The following is a 19,908-nucleotide window of genomic DNA, read 5'->3' as shown; positions in this document are numbered from 1 at the left end:
ATTCTAGTGTACTGGACCAGAGTGAAATCATAACATTATTGTTAGCCTGGCTCCACAAATGAAAGTTGTTTTCTTCTAATTTACCTCCAAGAAAGTGAGGAAAAAGATATACAGTAAAAAGAATCTCCATTGAGCTATCATGATATTTCAATAAGAACTTTACATCAGAATCTCAAATGAAGAAACATACACTGGCTTCTGTTAGGACCTATATTTGTTCAACTGAGGAAAAAATTTTTTTTCATTGAAAAGGCATCCATGAGAGCAATATCAATCATAATCTCAATTGTGTAAATCATTCATATCTAATGTATATTCTATAGTAGCTCAGAAGTAATAAGAGACTGAATTCTACGAAGACAACTGAAGCCTTTCAGTGATATATAGGGCACACTCTTTTAACCTCTCTGAAATTAAGATATTAGCTAATTTTATAAATTCCCAGAGTTCTACCTGTATATAATACATGGTATTGAGATCAGAATATAATTGTTAATGATTCCAAATGCATGTTCTAGAAAAAAAATGTTTAATGTAAAGTTCTATATACTCTTGCTTATCATTTTTTACTAATGCATAAGTAAATTAGACACCACTTTTAAAATCACTAAAACGTTTGTCTTGGCTCAGTTGCAAATCCTATGAAACCCTGCCTTATTTTTAGGTAATTAGAAAAGTATAGCTCTCATATCTTTCCCAATATGTAGCCAAAATTTGAAAAAGTACTTCACTTGGATCAGTTTATCAATGTTCAAAGGCAGTATGAAACCTCAGTTCTCTATTCGAAGGTTCTGGTACTTTACCATCTCCCTATTAGACATTGTTAGCAAAATGTGTTCTACTTTTCATTATCTGAGACATAGACAAATGCTAAAATACACCTGCACTCAGGGTTGACCCCAGTGGACTCTCCTGTGGAACTCCACCTCAGGTTGACAGATACATTGATAACCATTTTCTGAGTGTGACTCTTTAGCTCAGGTTTTTCAAGCATTTTCATCCACAATCTATACTAAGCTATGAATTTTATATCTCATCTCTGGACACACACAACTAAATAAAAGATTATGAAATAATACTTATACTTATATTTTCTCTTTATTACTATGGTATCCTATTCTTCTGTATTACTTTTTTTTAAATACAGGTCTTGACCCACAAAACTGATTTCAGAATTCACTAATGGATCATTATCTGTAATTTGAAAATCAAATCCTAGCTCATTGTGTTAGCCTATATAAGTAGTGTTATCTATACTTTCTTTTCCTAGTTTTTTGATGGCCCTCAAATAAAGCAGAATCAAAAATTATATTAATGCAAAATAAATTATAGTCGATTCTTACTCTCCCTTACACAGTATCATACCCATCACTGTTTTTTATAAAAGTAGAAAAAATGAGAGAACTTATTTTGTGTGAACTCATGATAGTTATTATAAATGCTCTTATCAGTGTTTACCAATTAATTTTGTAGGTTCTGTACTGTTATATCTCTACTGTAAAAGTTAAACTTTTAGATATAAAATTCCTAAGTGCATTTCTATATACCAACTAAAACTACAGGCTCCACACTGTTATATTGCAGTTTTTTATATTTTGTCCAGCATTTTAAAAATTCTCAAATATAAGGGTAGTTGTCAGTTAACACTTTCAGACTACTTTAAAATCTGTGATCTAATAATTCTTTATTGTTATTTTTAATAAAAGAAAATAAGAAATACAAAAATCTATGACTTTTGGGGAATCATCTTTTCTTTCCAATACAATTTGAAATTCCATGTATCTATCTCTTCCTATGAATCTATCTAAGAAATACCTTTCTCCTTTTTTTCTAATCTCTGAGAGTTATGTTTAATTTTATTTTTAATCTATTATTAAGAGAGACAATTTCTGTCTGACCCAAAGTTATCATCTAAAAAATTTGTCAACTAAAATACAAGCTACATTTTTCAAGAACAAATATATTTAGAACAAATAGCTCAAGACAACTATTTGTTTCTAAATCAAGAGAAGAGCCTTTATTCCAATGTATATGGCCTTTATTTAAATAAAGCTCCTGGTGCCTTTTGTCACTCTTAAATACATTTCAACAGTACTTCACCATGTACTCAACAAGTATCTAGTAAGTGAATTCTATATATGTTATAATATTTGTCATTAAAAATGATTTTTGTAAAGTCAAGAGTAAATACATACCCATTTTTATTTAGTTGCTTAATTTTTCCTCTTAAAAAGTGTGTTTTCTATATTGGTAAAAGCTTAGTTATTTGTAATAGTTTTCTATAAGCATCTTGAAGAAAGTTTATTCTTATTCTTTTTAAGAATAATCATTTTAAGCACTTGCTCACTTTTAGAACTAATATCTATGTGATAAGACTTTTGAAATAATATTGAGATGGCAATATTGTGAAATAGTCAAGACCCAAGACATCAAGTTTACAAAACTTCAGGTCTTTATGTGCTGTTCTGAGGCTTTCCAACCCCTAACTCTAATTTCCTGCCTTCTCAGTTTTAATTTTTTAATGCTGTCCAGAGAACAGCATTTCAAATGATATAAAAATCCTACTCAACAGCCGTTTATGCCTTGTCACAAATTTAAGTTCTAACACTCTAGTTTGGTATTCAAGAACTTCCAATATCCAACTACCACTCAGCTATCCAATCTCATTTCCCTCCACATTCTCCAAAGTATACTGCACTTCAGTCACAGAGAATCACTACTCCTAGTCTGTAATGTCATTCTATGTATACCTCTATCACAGCACTTACTAATTTGATTCCACTCCATTGTTACATATAGATCTTTTCCACATTGAAAAAAAGAAAGTTTCATTATTTTTTTCACTTGACTTCAATAATATTTATTGTTTCCCAGCTACTATTCATTTGTTACCTATGCCTAACCAGTCACTTGTTTTGAGACTGTCACATTTCAGTTCTTAAGAGGGACCTATCAATTCCAACTATTAGCTAGACCATTGTTTTCTTTTTCTTTTCTTTTCTTCTGATGTTAAGAAATTTCCAGGATCCAGATAACCAGCTAAAATTAATTTTCATTTTTCAGGAAATAATATTTGTTTGTTTTGGAATCTTTATGACTAATTTTCAAATTAACCTAAAAAATGTATTATTTTTTTTCTCTTCCATCTGTGTGATCAATAATAATAAACTCAAAACGATCATTATCAAACCCATAATCTATTTTAGGGAATATGCTCAGGGCTATAATATGGATTATTTCCTTTAAGATGTGACAATAGTGTTATTATTTATGTTTTACTGATGATAAAATGGATACATAGTGTCCATTTGTGGTGGAGCTAAAATTCCAAACAAAATAATCTGATTCCAATTCACTGTGTTATGATACTTTGCATACTTTTAATCTCTGCTAGAGAGGTAAAGAGACACAAAAGAAAGTGTAAGAAAATGACTTATCATTGTGGATACTGTTGGTCGCTTCAGTACACTGTCAAAAGTAGTTTGGGTAATAACATAGTAACATAAAAATTGCTGTGTTACTTTGACATATTTAAATGTATACCATATTGAGAAGATTTAACTCATTGTGTATATCAAAATTAAACTACTCAAATAAAATATTTCTGAGTCAGTTTCTTACATTTTCTTGTTGCCCTCTCTAATCCTATGTACTAATAATGAGCTGAAAGAATATTCCAGAAATCTGAACCAACGATTTATGAACTTTTATAAAAACAATCAAAGAATTTTACTTGACAAAGACTCCAAAGAAATGTGTTTGAATTCCAAAACCCTGACAAAGTTAACGTCTCCCTAAGATTTGTCATAGTAATATTAAAATATAAATTATAGATTGCCTATACTTGAAAAAAGACAGAAGGAGCAAGCTTCTTTAGTACATTTAAAATATAATCTGATTCTGTAAGTCTATATATACGTGTTACCTCCTTGAAGATGTTAGGATGTGATCAGACTCTACTTTCTACTTCATATATTTCTGAAGCAATTTAATTATTTTATCATAAATATATAACACTTTAAAAAGCTAAATTAGAAGAAATTGTAGCACAAAAGATTATTTTGTTTGAAATTTAGTTTTCCTTGCAAAGTGCAAAAATATGCCAATGTGTAGAGCATATACCATAGAAATAATAGTTTTATGGATTTTTTTTAAACATCTTTATTGGAGTATAATTGCTTTACAATGGTGTGTTAGCTTCTGCTGTATAAAAAAGTGAATCAGCTTTACATCTACATATATCCCCATATCTTCTCCCTCTTGCATCTCCCTCCCACCCTCCCTATCCCACTCTTTAGGTGTTCAAAAAGCACCGAGCTGATCTCCTTGTGCTATGTGGCTGCTTCCCACTAGCTAGCTATTTTACATTTGGTACTGTATATATGTCAATGCCACTCTCTCACTTCATCCCAGCTTAACCTTCCCCCTCCTACTGTCCTCAAGTCGATTCTCTACATCTGCATCTTTATTCCTGTCCTGGCCCTAGGCTCTTCAGAACCTTTTTTATTTTATTATGTTTTAGATTCCATATATATGTGTTAGCATACAGTATTTGTTTTTCTCTTTCTGACTTACTTCACTCTGTATGACAGACTCTAGGTCCATCCACCTCACTACAAATAACTCAATTTTGTTTCTTTCTATGGCTGAGTAATATTCCATTGTATATATGTGCCACATCTTCTTTATCCATTCATCTGTCAGTGGACATTAAGGTTGCTTCCATGTCCTGGCTATTTGTAAATAGTGTTACAATGAATATTGTGGTACATGAATCTTTTTGAATTATGGTTTTCTCAGGGTATAGGCCCTGTAGTAAGTTTGCTGGGTCATATGGTAGTTCTATTTTTAGTTTTTTAAGAAACCTCCATACTGTTCTCCATAGTGACTGTATCAATTTACATTCCCACCAACAGTGCAAGAGGGTTCCCTTTTCTCCACACCCTGTCCAGAATTTATTATTTGTAGATTTTTTAATGATGGCCATGCTGAATGCTGTAAGGTGATACCTCATTGCAGTTTTGATTTGCATTTCTCTAATGATTAGTGATGTTGAGCATCCTTTCATTTTTTGTTGATAATCTGCATATCTTCTTTGGAGAAATGTCTGTTTAGGTCTTCTGCCCATTTTTGGATTGGGTTGTTTTTTTAATATTGAGCTACATGAGCTGCTTGTAAATTTTGGAGATTAACCCTTGGTCAGTTGCTTCATTTGCAAATATTTTCTCCCATTTTGAAGGTTGTCTTTTCATCTTGTTTATGGTTTCCTTTACTGTGCAGAAGCTTTTAAGTTTCATTAGGTCCCATTTGTTTATTTTTGTTATTATTTCCATTTCACTAGGAGGTGGGTCAAAAAGGGTCTTGATGTGATTCATGTCATAGAGTGTTCTGCCTATGTTTTTCTCTAAGAGTTTTATAGTGTCTGGCATTACATTTAGATCTTTAATCCATTTTGAGTTTATTTTTATGTAGGGTGTCAGGGAGTGTTCTAATTTCATTCTTTTACGTGTAGCTGTCCAGTTTTCCCAGCACCACTTATTGAAGAGGCTGTCTTTTATCCACTGTATATTCTTGCCTCATTTATCAAAAATAAGGTGACCATATGTGCGTGGGATTATCTCTGGATTTTCTATCCTGTTCCATTGATCTATATTTCTGTTTTTGTGCCAGTACCATACTCTCTTGATTACTGTAGCTTTGTAGTATAGTCTGAAGTCCAGGAGCCTGATTCCTCCAGCTCTCGTTTTCTTTCTTGAGATTGCTTTGGCCATTCAGGTTCTATTGTATTTCCATACAAATTGTGAAATTTCTTGTTCTAGTTCTGTGAAAAATGCCAGTGGTAGTTTGACAGGGATTTCATTCAATCTGTAGATTGCTTTGTGTAGTATAATCATTTTCACAATGTTGATTCTTCCAATACAAGAACATGGTATATCTCTCCATCTGTTTGTATCATCTTTAATTTCTTTCATCACTGTCTTGTAGTTTTCAGCATACACGTCTTTTGTCTCCTTAGGTAGGTTTATTCCTAGGCATTTTATTCTTTTTGCTGCAATGGTAAATGGGACTGTTTCCTTAATTTCTCTTTCAGATTTTTCATCATTAGTGTATAGGAGTGCAAGAGATTGCTGTGCATTAATTTTGTATCCTGCTACTTTACCAAATTCATTGATTAGCTTTAGTAATTTTCTGGTAGCATCTTTAGGATTCTCTATGTATAGTATCATGTCATTTGCAAATAGTGACAGCTTTACTTCTTCTTTTCCAATTTGGATTTCTTTTATTTCTTTTTCTTCTCCAATTGTTGTGGCCCAAACTTCCAAAACTATGTTGAATAATAGTGGTGAGAGTGGGCAACCTTGTCTTGTTCCTAATCTTACAGGAAATGGTTTCAGTTTTTCTCCATTGAGAATGATGTTGGCTGTGGGTTTATCATATATGGCCTTTATTATGTTGAGGTAAGTTCCCTCTGTGCCTACTTTCTGGAGGGTTTTTATCATAAAGCGGTGTAGAATTTTGTCAAAAGCTCTCTCTGAATCTATTGAGATGATCATATGCTTTATCTCCTTCAATTTGTTCATATGGTTTATCACATTGATTGATTTGTGTATATGGAAGAATCCTTGCATTCCTGGGATAAACCCCACTTAATCATGGTGTCTGAACCTTTTAATGTGCTGTTGGATTCTGTTTGCTAGTATTTTCTTGAGGATTTTTGCATCTATGTTCATCAGTGATATTGGCCTGAAGTTTTCTTTCTTTGTGACATCTTTGTCTGGTTTTGATATCAAGGTGATGGTGGCCTCATGGAATGAGTCTGGAAGTGTTCCTCCCTCTGCTATATTTGGAAGAGTTTGAGAAGGATCGGTGTTAACTCTTCTCTAAATGTTTGATAGAATTCACATGTGAACCCATCTGGTCATGGGCTTTTGCTTGCTGGAAGATTTTTAATCATGGTCTCAATTTCAGTGCTTGTGATTGGTCTGTTTATATTTTCTACTTCTTCCTGCTTCAGTCTTCAGATGTTGTGCTTTTCTAATAATTTGACCATTTCTTCCACGTTGTCCATTTTTGGGGCATATAGTTGCTTCTAGTAATCTCTCATTATCCTTTGTATTTCTGCAGTGTCAGTTGTTACTTCTCCTTTGTCATTTCTAATTCTATTGATTTGAGACTTCTCTCTTTTTTCTTGATGAGTCTGGCTAATGGTTTATCAATTTTTTTAATCTTCTCATAGAACCAGATTTTAGTTTTATTGATCTTTGCTATTGTTTCCTTCACTTCTTTTTCATTTATTTCTAATCTGTTATTTATTATTTCTTTCCTCTGCTAACTTTTGGGGCGTGGGGTTTCTTCTTTCACTAAGTGCTTTAGGTGTAAGGTTAGGTTGTTTATTTGAGATGTTTCTTGTTTCTTGAGGTAGGATTGTATTGCTATAAACTTCCTTCTTAGAAATGCTTTTGCTGCATCCCATAGGTTTTGCGTCATCGTGTTTTCATCATCAATTCTTGCTAGGTATTTTTTGATTTCCTCTTTGATTTCTTCAGCGATCTCTTGGTTATTTAGTAGTTTATTGTTTAGCCTCCATATGTTTCTATTTGTTACAAATTTTTTCCTGTAATTGATATCAAGTCTCATAGCATTCTGTTTGGAAAAGATACTTGATATATATTCAATTTTCTTAAATTTACCAAGTCTTGATTTGTTACCCAAGATATGATCTATCCAGTAGAATGTTCCATGAGCCCTTGAGAAGAAAGTGTATTCTGTTGTTTTTGGATGGAGTGTCCATAAATATAAATTAAGTCCATGTTGTTTAATGTATCATTTAAAGCTTGTGTTTCCTTATTTATTTTCATTTTGGATGATCTGATCATTTGTGAAAGTGGGGTGTTAAAATCCCCTACTCTGATTGTGTTACTGTTTATTTCTCCTTTTATGGCTGTTAGCATGTGCCATATGTATTGAGGTGCTCCTATGTTGGGTGCATAAATTTTTACAATTGTTATATCTTGATTGATTGACCCCTTGATCATTATGTAGTGTCCTTCTTTGTCTCTTGTAGTAGTCTTTGTTTTAAAGTCTATTTTTTCTGATATGAGAATTGCTACTCTAGCTTTCTTTTGATTTCCATTTGCATGGAATATCATTTTCCATCCCCTAACTTTCAGTCTGTCTGTGTCCCTAGGTCTGAAATGGGTCTCTTGTAGATTGCATATATATGGATCTTGGTTTTTTTATCCATCCAGCCAATATATGTCTTTCACTTGGAGCATTGAATCCATTTACATTAAGGTTCTTATTGATATGTGTGTTCCTATTACAATTTTCTTAATTGTTTGGGTTTGTTATTGTAGGTCTTTTCCTTCTCTTCTGTTTCCTTCCTAGAGAAGATCCTTTAGCATTTGCTGTAAAGCTGGTTTGGTGGTGCTGAATTCTCTTAACTTTTGCTTGTCTGTAAAAGTTTATATTTCTGCATCGAATCTGAATGAGATCCTTGCTGGGTAGAGTAATCTTTACTATAGCTTTTCCCCTTTCATCATTTTAAATATGTCTTGTTACTCCCTTCTGGCTTGCAGAGTTCCTGCTGAAAGATCATCTGTTAACCTTATGGGGATTCCCTTATATATTGTTTGTTGCTTTCTCCTTGCCACTTTTAATATTTTTTCTTTGTTATTTAATTTTTGATAATTTGATTAACATGTGTCTTGGTTTGTTTCTCCTTGGATTTATCCTGTATGTGGCTCTCTGTGCTTCCTGGACTTGACTATTTCCTTTCCCATATTAAGGAAGTTTTCAACTATAATCTCTTCAAATATTTTTTCAGTCCCTTTCTTTTTCTCTTCTGCTTCTGAGACCCCTATAATTTGAATCTTGGTGCGTTTAATGTTGTCCCAGAAGTCTCTAAGGCTCTCTTCAATTCTTTTCATTCTTTTTTGTTATCTGCTCTGTAGAAGTTATTTCCACTATTTTATCTTCCAGGTCATTTATCCATTCTTCTGCCTCAGTTATTCTGCTTTCTTTTCCTTCTAGAGAATTTTTAATTTCATTTATTGTGTTGTTCATCATTGTTTGTTCTTTAGTTCTTCTAGGTCCTTGTTAAACGTTTTTTGTAGTTTTTCCATTCTATTTCCAAGATTTTGGATCATCTTTACTATCATTACTCTGAATTCTTTTTCAGGTAGACTGCCTATTTCCTCTTCACTTGTTTGGTCTGGTGGGATTTTACCTTGCTTCTGCATCTGCTGTGTGTTTCTCTGTCTTCTCATTTTGCTTAACTTACTGGCTGCAAGTTTGTAGTTCCCATTGTTTTTGGTGTCTGCCCGCAGTGGCTAAGGTTGGTTCAGGGGTTGTGTAGGCTTCCTGGTGGAGGGGCCTAGTGCCTGTGTTCTAGTGGATGAGGCTGGATCTTGTCTTTTTGGTGGGCATGTCTACGTCTGGTGGTGTGTTTTGGGGTGTCTGTGAACTTATGATTTTAGGCAGCCTCTCTGGTATTGGGTGTCCTCTCTGCTAATAGGTGAGGTTGTGTTCCTGTCTTGCTAGTTGTTTGGCATATGGTGTTTAGCACTGTAGCTTGCTGGTCACTGAATGGAGCTGGGTCTTAGCATTGAGATGGAGATCTCTGGGAGAGCTTTCAACGTTTGATATTATGTGGAGCCAGTAAGTCTCTGGTGGACCAATGTCCTGAACTCGGCTTTTCCACTTCAGAGGCCAAGGCCTGACTCCCAGCCAGAGCACCAAGACCCAGTCACATGGCTCAGATTAAAAGGGACAAAGAAAGAAAGAAAGAAAGAAAGAGTAAAATAAAATAAAATAAAAAATAAAATATTGTTAAAACAAAAAAGTTTTTAATTATTAAAAAAATATATAAAGTAATAAAAGAAAAATATAGGGACAGACAAAACCCTAGTACAAATGGTAAAAGCAAAGCTATACAGACAAAATCACACAGAGGCATACACATACACACTCACAATAAGACGATAAGGAAATATATATATATATATATGTATATATATATGTATATATATGTATATATATATATATAGAAAAAGGAAGAGAGCAACCAAATCAATAAACTCACCTACCAATGATAATAAATTCTAAATCCTAAACTAAGATAAACATAAAACCAGAAACAAATTAGATGCAGAATGTTAACCCCAAGTCTACAGTTCCTCCCAAAGTCCACTGCTTACATTTGGGGATGATTTGTTGTCTATTCAGGTATTCCACAGATGCAGGGTACATCAAGTTGATTGTGGAGTTTTTATTCCCTGCTCCTGAGGCTGCTGGGAGAAATTTCCCTTTTGCTGCTTTGTTCGCACAGCTCCTGGGGTTCAGCTTTGGACTTAACACTGCCTCTGCATGTAGGTCCCCTGAGTGTGCCTGTTCTTTGCTCAGAGAGGACATGGTTAAAGTAGCAGCTGATTAGTGGGCTCTGGCTCACTCAGTCCGGGGAAGGGAGGGGTACAGAATGCAGGACAACCCTGCAGCTGCAGGGGCCACCATAACGTTGCAACAGCCTGAGGCATGCTGTGTGTTCTCCCAGGGAAGTTGTCCCTGGATCACAGGGCCCTGGCAGTGGTGGGCTGCAGAGGCTACCAGGAGGGGAGGTGTGGATAGTGACCTGTGCTTGAGCACAGGCTTCTTGGTGGCTGCAGCAGCAGCCTTAGTGTTTCATGCCAGTCTCTGGTGTCCATGCTGATAGCCATGGCTCACGCCTGTCTCTGGAGCTCATTTAGGCAGTGCTCTGAATCCCCTCTCCTCACACACCCCAAAACAATGGTCTCTTGCCTCTTAGGCAGTTCCAGACTTTTTCCTGCACTCCCTCCCGGCTAGCTGTGGTGCACTAGCCCCCTTCAGGCACTCTTCACACAGCCAACCCCTGTTATCTCACTGGGTCTGACCTCCGAAGCCTGAGCCTCAGCTCCCAGCCCCAACCCGCACTGGCAGGTGAGCAGATGAGCCTCTCAGGCTGTTGAGTGCTGGTCAGCACCGATCCTCTGTGTGGGAATCTCTCTGCTTTGCCCTCTGCATGCCTGTTGCTGTGCTCTCCTCTGTGGCTCCAAAGCTTCCCCCTGCCACCCCCATCTCCACCAGTAAAGGGGCTTCTAAATGTGTGGAAACTTTTCCTCCTTCACAGCTCCCTCGCAGAGGTGCAGGTCCTCTCCCTATTATTTTGGCTCTGTTTTTTCTTCTTCTTTTGCCCTACCCAAGTACATGGGGAATTTCTTGCCTTTTGGGGAAGTCATGTCTTCTGCCAGTGGTCAATAGGTGTTGGTAGGAGTTGTTCCATGTGTAGACGTATTTCTGATGTATTTGTGGGGGGGAAGGTGATCTCCACGTCTTACTCCTCCGCCATCTTGAAGGTCTCCGAGATAATAGTTTTAAAGGATTATTCTATGCTACTGATGGTGACAAGACTAAAATGGATTGAATGGTTCTTGTATAAAGTACATTGTGTTTTCAAATTAGTGTATCTAGCAGGAGTGAGAGCCACACAATACACTTATGATTTTTTCTACACCATTAATTTTCCTCAAAATTAAGACATAAAGCATTAATACAAGCACAAATTTATTATAAAGTAAAGTAAAATGCAAAATTTCTATGAATATTTAAGATAAAACAACAAACTTCAAAGAAATTCCAAGTTTACTGCATCTTCTTCAGGCTCTATCTTTAACTCTCTTGATGGTTGAATATATTTCCCCTTCTCTTAGGTATATTTTATGGTGAATCAAAAGAAAACCAAAATATAAGTGGATTAAATTCATCAATCAAAAGATGTAAAGTAGGTGAATAGATTTTTTTAAAAAAAGACCCATTTTTTTGCTGTTTATGAGAGACTCAACTTTGAAATAAGGACATATATAGGTTGAAAATGAAGGAATGGATAGAAAGATACTCCATGAAAATGGTAGCCAAAAAAGAGAAGGCAAGGGCAGCTATACCTAGACAAAATAAACTTTAAGTCAAAAATGTCACAACTGGGCTTCCCTGGTGGTGCAGTGGTTGAGAGTCCGCCTGCCGATGCAGGGGACACAGGTTCGTGCCCCGGTCTGGGAAGATCCCACATTCCATGGAGCAGCTAGGACTGTGAGCCATGACCGCTGAGCCTGCACGTCTGGAGCCTGTGCTCCGCAATGGGAGAGGCCACAACAGTGAGAGGCCCATGTACCGCAAAAAAAAAAAAAAAAAAAAAAAAATCACAACAGACAAAGGTCATTACATAATAAAAGGGTCAATTTATGTGATATATATCATTTTATATAATTATGTATATATTTTTTAGCTTGTCATTTGCAACATTGATGAACCTGAAGGATGTTATGCTAGGTGAAATAAGCCAGACACAGAAAGAAAAATACTACATCATCTAACTTATATGTAGGATTTTTAGTGCTGAATACATAGAAGCAGAGTGTTAGAACAGTGGTTAACAGAGGTGGAGAGGTAAAGGAAATGGGGAGATATTGGTCACAGGGTACAAAGTTGCATTACATAGGATGAATATGTATAGAGATCTCATATGTTGTATGATGACTATAATAAATGCTGCACTGAATGCTGTAAATTTGCTAGGGTAATTTTCAAGTGCACTGATCACACCCCAAAATATATGGTAACTATGTGACATCATGATATGTTATCATGCTTGACTGTAGTAATTATTTCACTGTGTATATGTATATCAAATCATCATGTTGTACACCTTAAATGCAAATTTTATTAAAAAGAACAAAATTTTAAAGGGTCAATACAACATGATGACATAATAATTATAAATATGTATAGACTAAGCATCAAAGAACCTAAGCATATTTTGTAATTGACATATCTGAAGGGAGAAATAGACATTAATACAATAGTATTAGAAGGCTTCACTACCCACTTTCAATAATGAATAGATTACCCAGGCCGAAAATAAATAAGGAAAGAGCAAATTTGAGTAATGATCTAGACCAAATGGAACCTAATTGACATATACAGAACATTCCATTCGATAGCAACAGAATACATATTTTTTATAAGCATACATGGAACATTCTCTAGGATAGATCACATGCTGAGTCACAAAACAAGTCTCATTAAATGTAAGAAGATTGACATCATTCTGAGTATATTTTCTGAACACAATGGAAAAAAAACAAAAACAAATTGCAAAACTCACAAACAAATGGAAATTAACACACACTTGAATGATCATTGGGTCAAAGAAATCAAAAAGGAAAATAGAAAATATCATGAGAAAAATGAAAACACAATATACCAAAAGTTATGGGATACTGTAAAATACTGTACTATTTTTTTGAGTGTGATCAGTACTAAGAAGGAAAATTATAATGATAAGACAACATTTTTAAAAAGAAGAAAAATCTCAAATGACCTAGGTTTATACCTCAAGGAACTAGGAAAACAACAAGCTAAGCACAAGTTAATGGAAGGAAGGAAATAATAATTAAAATTAAATAAAAATTAGAGCAGAAATAAATGGAATAGAGACTAGGAAAACAATAGAAAGAAACTGGCAAAACTAAGAGTTGATTTTTTTAAGATAACTAAAATCTACAAACCTTTAGCTAGACTAAGCAGAAAAATGACTTAAGTAAATAAAATCAGAAATGTAAGAGCAGACATTACAACTGAAGTCACAGAAATAAAAAATATTATAAGGGACTATTATAAACAATTGGACTCCAAAAAATTGGACAGCTTAGAATAAATGAATAAACTCCTAGAAAGTTACAACCTACCAGGAATGAACCAAGAAGAAATAGAGAGCCTGCACAGAACAATAACAAATAAGGCAATTGAAACACACACACACACACACACACACAGAGAGAGAGAGAGAGAGAAAGGAACACATGGAAATGGGGCTAATGGATATGTTTATTACCTTGATTGTTTTTATGGTAAAATGAGTATATACATATGTTGAAACACAGCAATTTGCTTATATTAATTATGTGCAGTTTTTTGTATACCAATTATACCTCAATAAAGCTGCGGGGAAAAAGACATAGTAATAACAACTGAGACTTTCTCCAGAGGTAAAAAGAAAGGTTGAAAGAGAAATAAAAAGTAAATGCCCCCAGGTGGAAGACTCACTTCTCTCCTCACTCGCACAATGGAGCAGTGCCTTGCCCCAGAGGCCATCGGAGAAGCTGAAGGCTTACTTGCATCAAAGTGGGTTTCTAGAGCTGAACCTGGGGCCCCAATCTGACTCTGCCAAGATGGTGGAGAAGTAGGAGGACATGGAGTTCATCTCTCCTCACAAATACATCAAGAATACATCTAAAAATGGAACAATTCTCACAGAGCACCACATGAACACTAGCAGAGGACCTCAGACACCTAAAAGGACAAGAAAGATCCCCATGTAACTGGGTAGGATGAAAGAAGAGAAAAGGAAGAGGAAAGGAAGTGGAAAGGGACCTGCAGCCCTGGGCAGGGAGCTGAAGGAGAAGAGAGGTTCCTGCATCCAGGGAAGCCCCCTCACTGGTGTGGAGATCAATTGGGACAGAAGGGAAGCTTTGGGGGCTATCGGAGGAAAGTGCAGCAACCAGTCTGTGACGAGCAGGACACAGTGAGACCTACACAGATAGTCTGTGCCACAGCCCTGCATGCCCCAGCCTGAGAAGTGCATCCACCAGTGCAGAAGGGGGCTGGGTACTGGAACTTGTGATTTGGAGAGAAAATCTGGGGAGAAGAGTGCTGTTGGCTGCAAGGAGACAGCCTGAGGGGGTGGGAGTGAGGAAATCCACAACTGGGAATGCTTGTAGAGGAAACCCAGACCACAATATAAGTGAAGTGCCATTGTTGAATGACACAAAAAGGGTGGGGCTACCATTGCATCCTCTCTCCCCACATGCCAGCCCCTGCCTCCCCAGACACTAGGAAGGGCTCCTGCCAGGGTTGACTCTCTTGCACTGTTGACCACCAGCTCCCCAGCATACCCTGTTCCCACCAGGGCCAGCTCTATCATACCTGATGCCACCAGTTGGCTTTCTCACTCTTGTGGCTGGCTGCCAGCTCCCCTGCATGACCCATTCCTACATGGGCTCCCACAACCCCATCTGCTGCCTCCTCTGCACCCCCTCTTCATGGGTGGACTCATGTGCTCCGGGCAGCCTCAGAAGCAGATGCCTGTGGGTGGCCCACACAAATAGGTGGGGCTGAAACCATGGCTAAGCCCCAGGAGCCATGCAATTAAGGAAGAAAATCTGAAATCTCTCCTCGCAGCTGTGCAAACTGTCAATTGACACCCCTGCAACTGGCTTTGTAAACTCAGTGCCTACAGAACATCTGAATGGACAACAAGTGCTCCCACAGCAAAGACAAGTCTAGCTTTAGCAGCTGTAGACTTTGTGGGGACAGACATGCCAGGGTTGTGCCAGGCTAGAGTCTGAGCTGACCACAGGGGTTCCAGACCCATGATTACTGCAATCCTGGGACCTGACTTCAGTGGACCTATGCTGATAGCCTGGTGAAAACATCTGAAAGACACCAGGGCCAATTGTGGGCATACACACAGTTAAGGAAAGGCCGAGAGCAGTGCCAACAATAGTGTAATCTGAGAACTTGCACAATGGGTGAAAAGTGACATGACAGAGCACACCCACAGGTGAATAACTCCAGAGGAGGAATAATCAGTGGCTTTCCTCCCAGTGGGAGTGATCTAATCCTGCCTACCTCACACTGCAGATCAGAAACACAGCTAAGAAACAGATCTTGGGGCCTCTACTCCAACAACTATAGCACAAACCCCACCTCTAACAGGGCTGTGACAACCACAGAGCAAAGGGGAGGCCCCACTCAATATCCAGTGCAGGCTCTGGTCACCATAACATCAGTCACATCTCCTATCAATGGGAGTTGATACATACACTGAGGGAAAAAGTGGCAGTCTTCTATACTAAAAACAATGCTTGCACCAAAAAATATTAAACCCACAAAGGCTACACAGGGATGTTCCCACATAAAAATAACCCTCCCAATACAGTCTGAGGGTCTTGAAATGAGAGGAAGAACCCCCAGAGCATTCAGACTTGAAGGCCAGTGGGGCTTGAGTGCAAGAGCTCTACAGGGCTGGGGGAAACAGAGACTCCAATCTTGAGGGTGTACAAAGGTCTCACATGCGCTGGGGCTCAGCACAAAGTACCTCCATAGGAACCTGGGCTACCCCTACTTAGGGGTGTTGGAGGGTATCCTGGGGTGCAAAGCGTTGACTGTAGTTCACTATGAGGGCAAGGACACTGGTAGCAGAAGCCCCAGGGAATATTGATCAGAGTGAGCTCTCCCAGAGGCCAAAATTTCAACACCAACACACAACCCCTCCCAACAACCTGCAAGCTCCAGTGCTGGAAAGCCTCAGGACAAACAACCAACAGGATAGGAACCCAGCCTCATCCAACAGACCACAGGCTACTTAAAGTGGTACTGAGCTCACATCCACCTCAAAACACACCCTTTGACATGGTCCCAGCTCCACCCACCAAAGGGCAGACACCAGTCCATCCCATCAAGAAGCCTGCAAAAGGCCCTGGACCAACCTCACCCACCCACCAGGAGGCACACACCAGAAGCAAGAGGAACTATTATCCTGCAGCCTGTGGAAAGGAGACCACAAGCCCAGTAAGTTAGATGAAATGAGATGACAGAGAAATTGGTGCAAATGAAGGAAAAAGATAGAAACCCACAAGAACAACTGAATGAAGAGGAGATGGGCAATCTACCTGAAAAATAATTAATAGTAATGATAGTAAAGATTATGCAAGATCACAGAAAAAGAATGGAGGCACAGATCAAGATAATGCAAGAAATGTTTAAGAAGGAGTGTGATTTAAAAGACAAACAGAGATGAACAATACAGTAACTGAAATACACTAGAAAGAATCAATATAAGAATAAATGTAGGAGAACAACGAATAAGAGAGCTGGAAGACAGAGTGATGGAAATCACTGCCACAGAACGGAATAAAGAAAAAAGAATGTATAAACAACAAGGTCCTAATGTATAGCACAGGGAACTATACTCAATGTCCTGTGATAAACCATAATAGAAAAGAATATAAAAAAAGAATATATATATATATGTGTATAACTGAGTCACTTTGCTGTACAGCAGAGATTGGCACAACATTGTAAATCAAATATACTTCAATCTAAAAATTTTTTTTAAGAAACAAAGAATGAAATGAGGACAGTGTCAGACACTTCTGGGACAATATTAAACATGCCAACATTCACATGATAGGGGTTCCAGAAGGAGAAAAGAAAGAGAAAGTGCCTGAGAAAATATTTGAAGATATTATGGCCGAAAAATTCCCTAACATGAGAAACACTTACTCAAGTCCAGGAAGCATAGAGAGTCCCAGAGAGGATGAACCCAAGGACGAACATGCTGAGACACATATTAATCAAAGTAACAAAAATTAAAGGCAAAGAAAAAATATTAAAAACAACAAGGGAAAAGCAACAAATAACATACAAGGGAATCCCCATGAGGTCATCAACAGATTTTTCAGCAGAAATTCTGCAGGCCAGAAAGGAGTGGCACAATATACTTCAAGTGATGAAAAGGAAAAACCTATAACCAAGAATGCTCTACACAAAAAGTCTCTCATTTAGACTTTTTAAATATATTTATTGGAGTATAATTGCTTTACAATAGTGTGTTAGTTTCTGCTTTATAACAAAGTGAATCAGTTATACATATACATATGTTCCCACATCTCTTCCCTCTTGCATCTCCCTCCCTCCCACCTTCCCTATCCCACCCCTCCAGGTGGCCACAAACCACCGAGCTGATTTGATGGAGAAATCAAAAGCTTTACAGACAGGCAAAAGCTAAGAGAATTCAGAACCACCAAACCAGCTTTACAACAAATGCTAAATGAACTTCTCTAGGTGGGAAAGAAACCAGCATCTTAAAACAACCTTGTACCTATACAGATTGCTATATCAAAACTTCATGGGAACAGTAAACTAAAAAACTACAAGAGATACACACACAAAAAAGAAAAATCATCCCAAACACAACACTAAAGATGGCCATAAAACCACAAGAGAAGAGAACAAAAGAGGAAGAGAGGAAAAAAGACCTACAAAAACAAATCTGAAACAAGTAAGAAAATGGCAATAAGAACATACATATGATAAATACCTTAAATGTAAATAGATTAAATGCTCTAATCAAAAGATATAGATTGGATGAATAGATATACAAACAAGACCCATATTATGCTGTCTACAAGAGACCCACTTCAGACCTAGGGACACATAAAGACTGAAAGTGAGAGGATGGAAAAAGATTTTCCATGAAAATAGAAATCAAAGCTGGAGTAGCAATACTCATATCAGACAAAATAAATTTTAAAATACTGTTACAAGAGACAAGGAAGGACACTACATAATGATCAAGGGATCAATCCAAGAAGAAGATATAGCAATTATAAATATATATGCACCCAACATAGGAGCACCTCAATATATAGGGCAAATGCTAACATTCATAAAAGGGGAAATCAACAGTAACACAATAATAGTGGGAGACTTTAACACCCCACTTACACCAATGGACAGATTATCCAGACAGAAAATTAATAAGGAAACAAGCCTTAAGTGACACATTAGACCAGATAGACTTAATTGATATCTATATGACATTCCATCCAAAAGCAGCAGAATATACTTTCTTTTCAAGTGCACAGGGAACATTCTCCAAGAAAGATCACACCTTGGGCCACAAATCAAGCCTTAGTAAATTTAAAAAATCGGAACCATAAAATATTTTTCTGACCACAACACTATGAGAGTAGAAATCAACTACAGGGAAAAAAGGTAAAAAAAAACACAAACACATGGAGGCTAAACAATATGTTACTAAACAACCAGTGGATCACTGAAGAAATCAAAGAGGAAATCAAAAAATACCTAGGGAAAATTGATGATGAAAACATGATGATACAAAATGTATGGCACTTGGCAAAAGCAGCTCTTGGACATTTATAGCAATACAATCTTACCTCAGGAAACAAGAAAACTCTCAAATTAACAACCTATCCTTACACATAAAGCAACAAGAGAAAGAGAAATGAACAAAACCTATAGTAGAAGAAAAGAAATTCTAAAGAACAGAAATAAATAGAGATGGAGAAAACAATAGCAAAGATAAATGAAACTAAAAGCTGGTTCTTTGAGAAGATAAACTAAATTGATAAAACTTTAGCCAGACGCATCAAGAAAAAGGGAGAGGACTCAAATCAATAAAATTAGAAATGAAAAAGGAGAAGTTGAAATGGACACCACAGAAATACAAAAGATCATAAGAAACTACTACAAGCAACTCTATGCAAATAAAATGGACAACCTAGGAGAAATGGATGAATTCTTAGAAATGCACAACCTGCCAAGACTGAATCAGGAAGAAGTAGAAAATATAAACACACCAATCACAAATATGGAAATTGAAATTGTGCTTTAAAAACTTCCAACAAACAAAAGTCTAGGACCAGATGGTTTCACAGGCGAATTCTGTCACACATTTAGAAAAGAGTTAACACCTATCCTGAAACTATTCTAAAAAATTGCAGAGTAAGGAACACTCACAGGCTCATTATACATGGCCACCATCAACCTGATACAAAACCAAAGGTATCACAAAAAAAAGAAAATTACAGGCCCAAATATCACTGATGAACATAGACCCAAAAATCCTCAACAAATTACTAGCAAGCCAAATCAAACAACACATTAAAAGAGTCATGCACTATGATTAGGGGGGATTTATCCAGAGGTGCAAAGATTCTTCAATAAACACAAATAATGTGATACACCACATTAACAAACTGAAGAATAACATTCATATGATCATCTCAGTAGATGCAGAAAAAGCTT

General features: G+C 36.8%; 1 protein-coding gene across 2 annotated transcripts in view; it reads left to right on the top strand.

The window, feature by feature from the left end:
- Positions 1-19,908, top strand: part of CPNE8 (copine 8) — a 336,491-nt gene that overhangs the window by 296,033 nt on the left and 20,550 nt on the right. The window lies entirely within an intron of this gene.

The sequence above is a fragment of the Mesoplodon densirostris genome, chromosome 11, assembly GCF_025265405.1.
Source record: "Mesoplodon densirostris isolate mMesDen1 chromosome 11, mMesDen1 primary haplotype, whole genome shotgun sequence".
Classification (NCBI taxonomy): Eukaryota; Metazoa; Chordata; class Mammalia; order Artiodactyla; family Ziphiidae; genus Mesoplodon; species Mesoplodon densirostris.
This window is presented reverse-complemented; position numbering and strand designations above follow the sequence as displayed.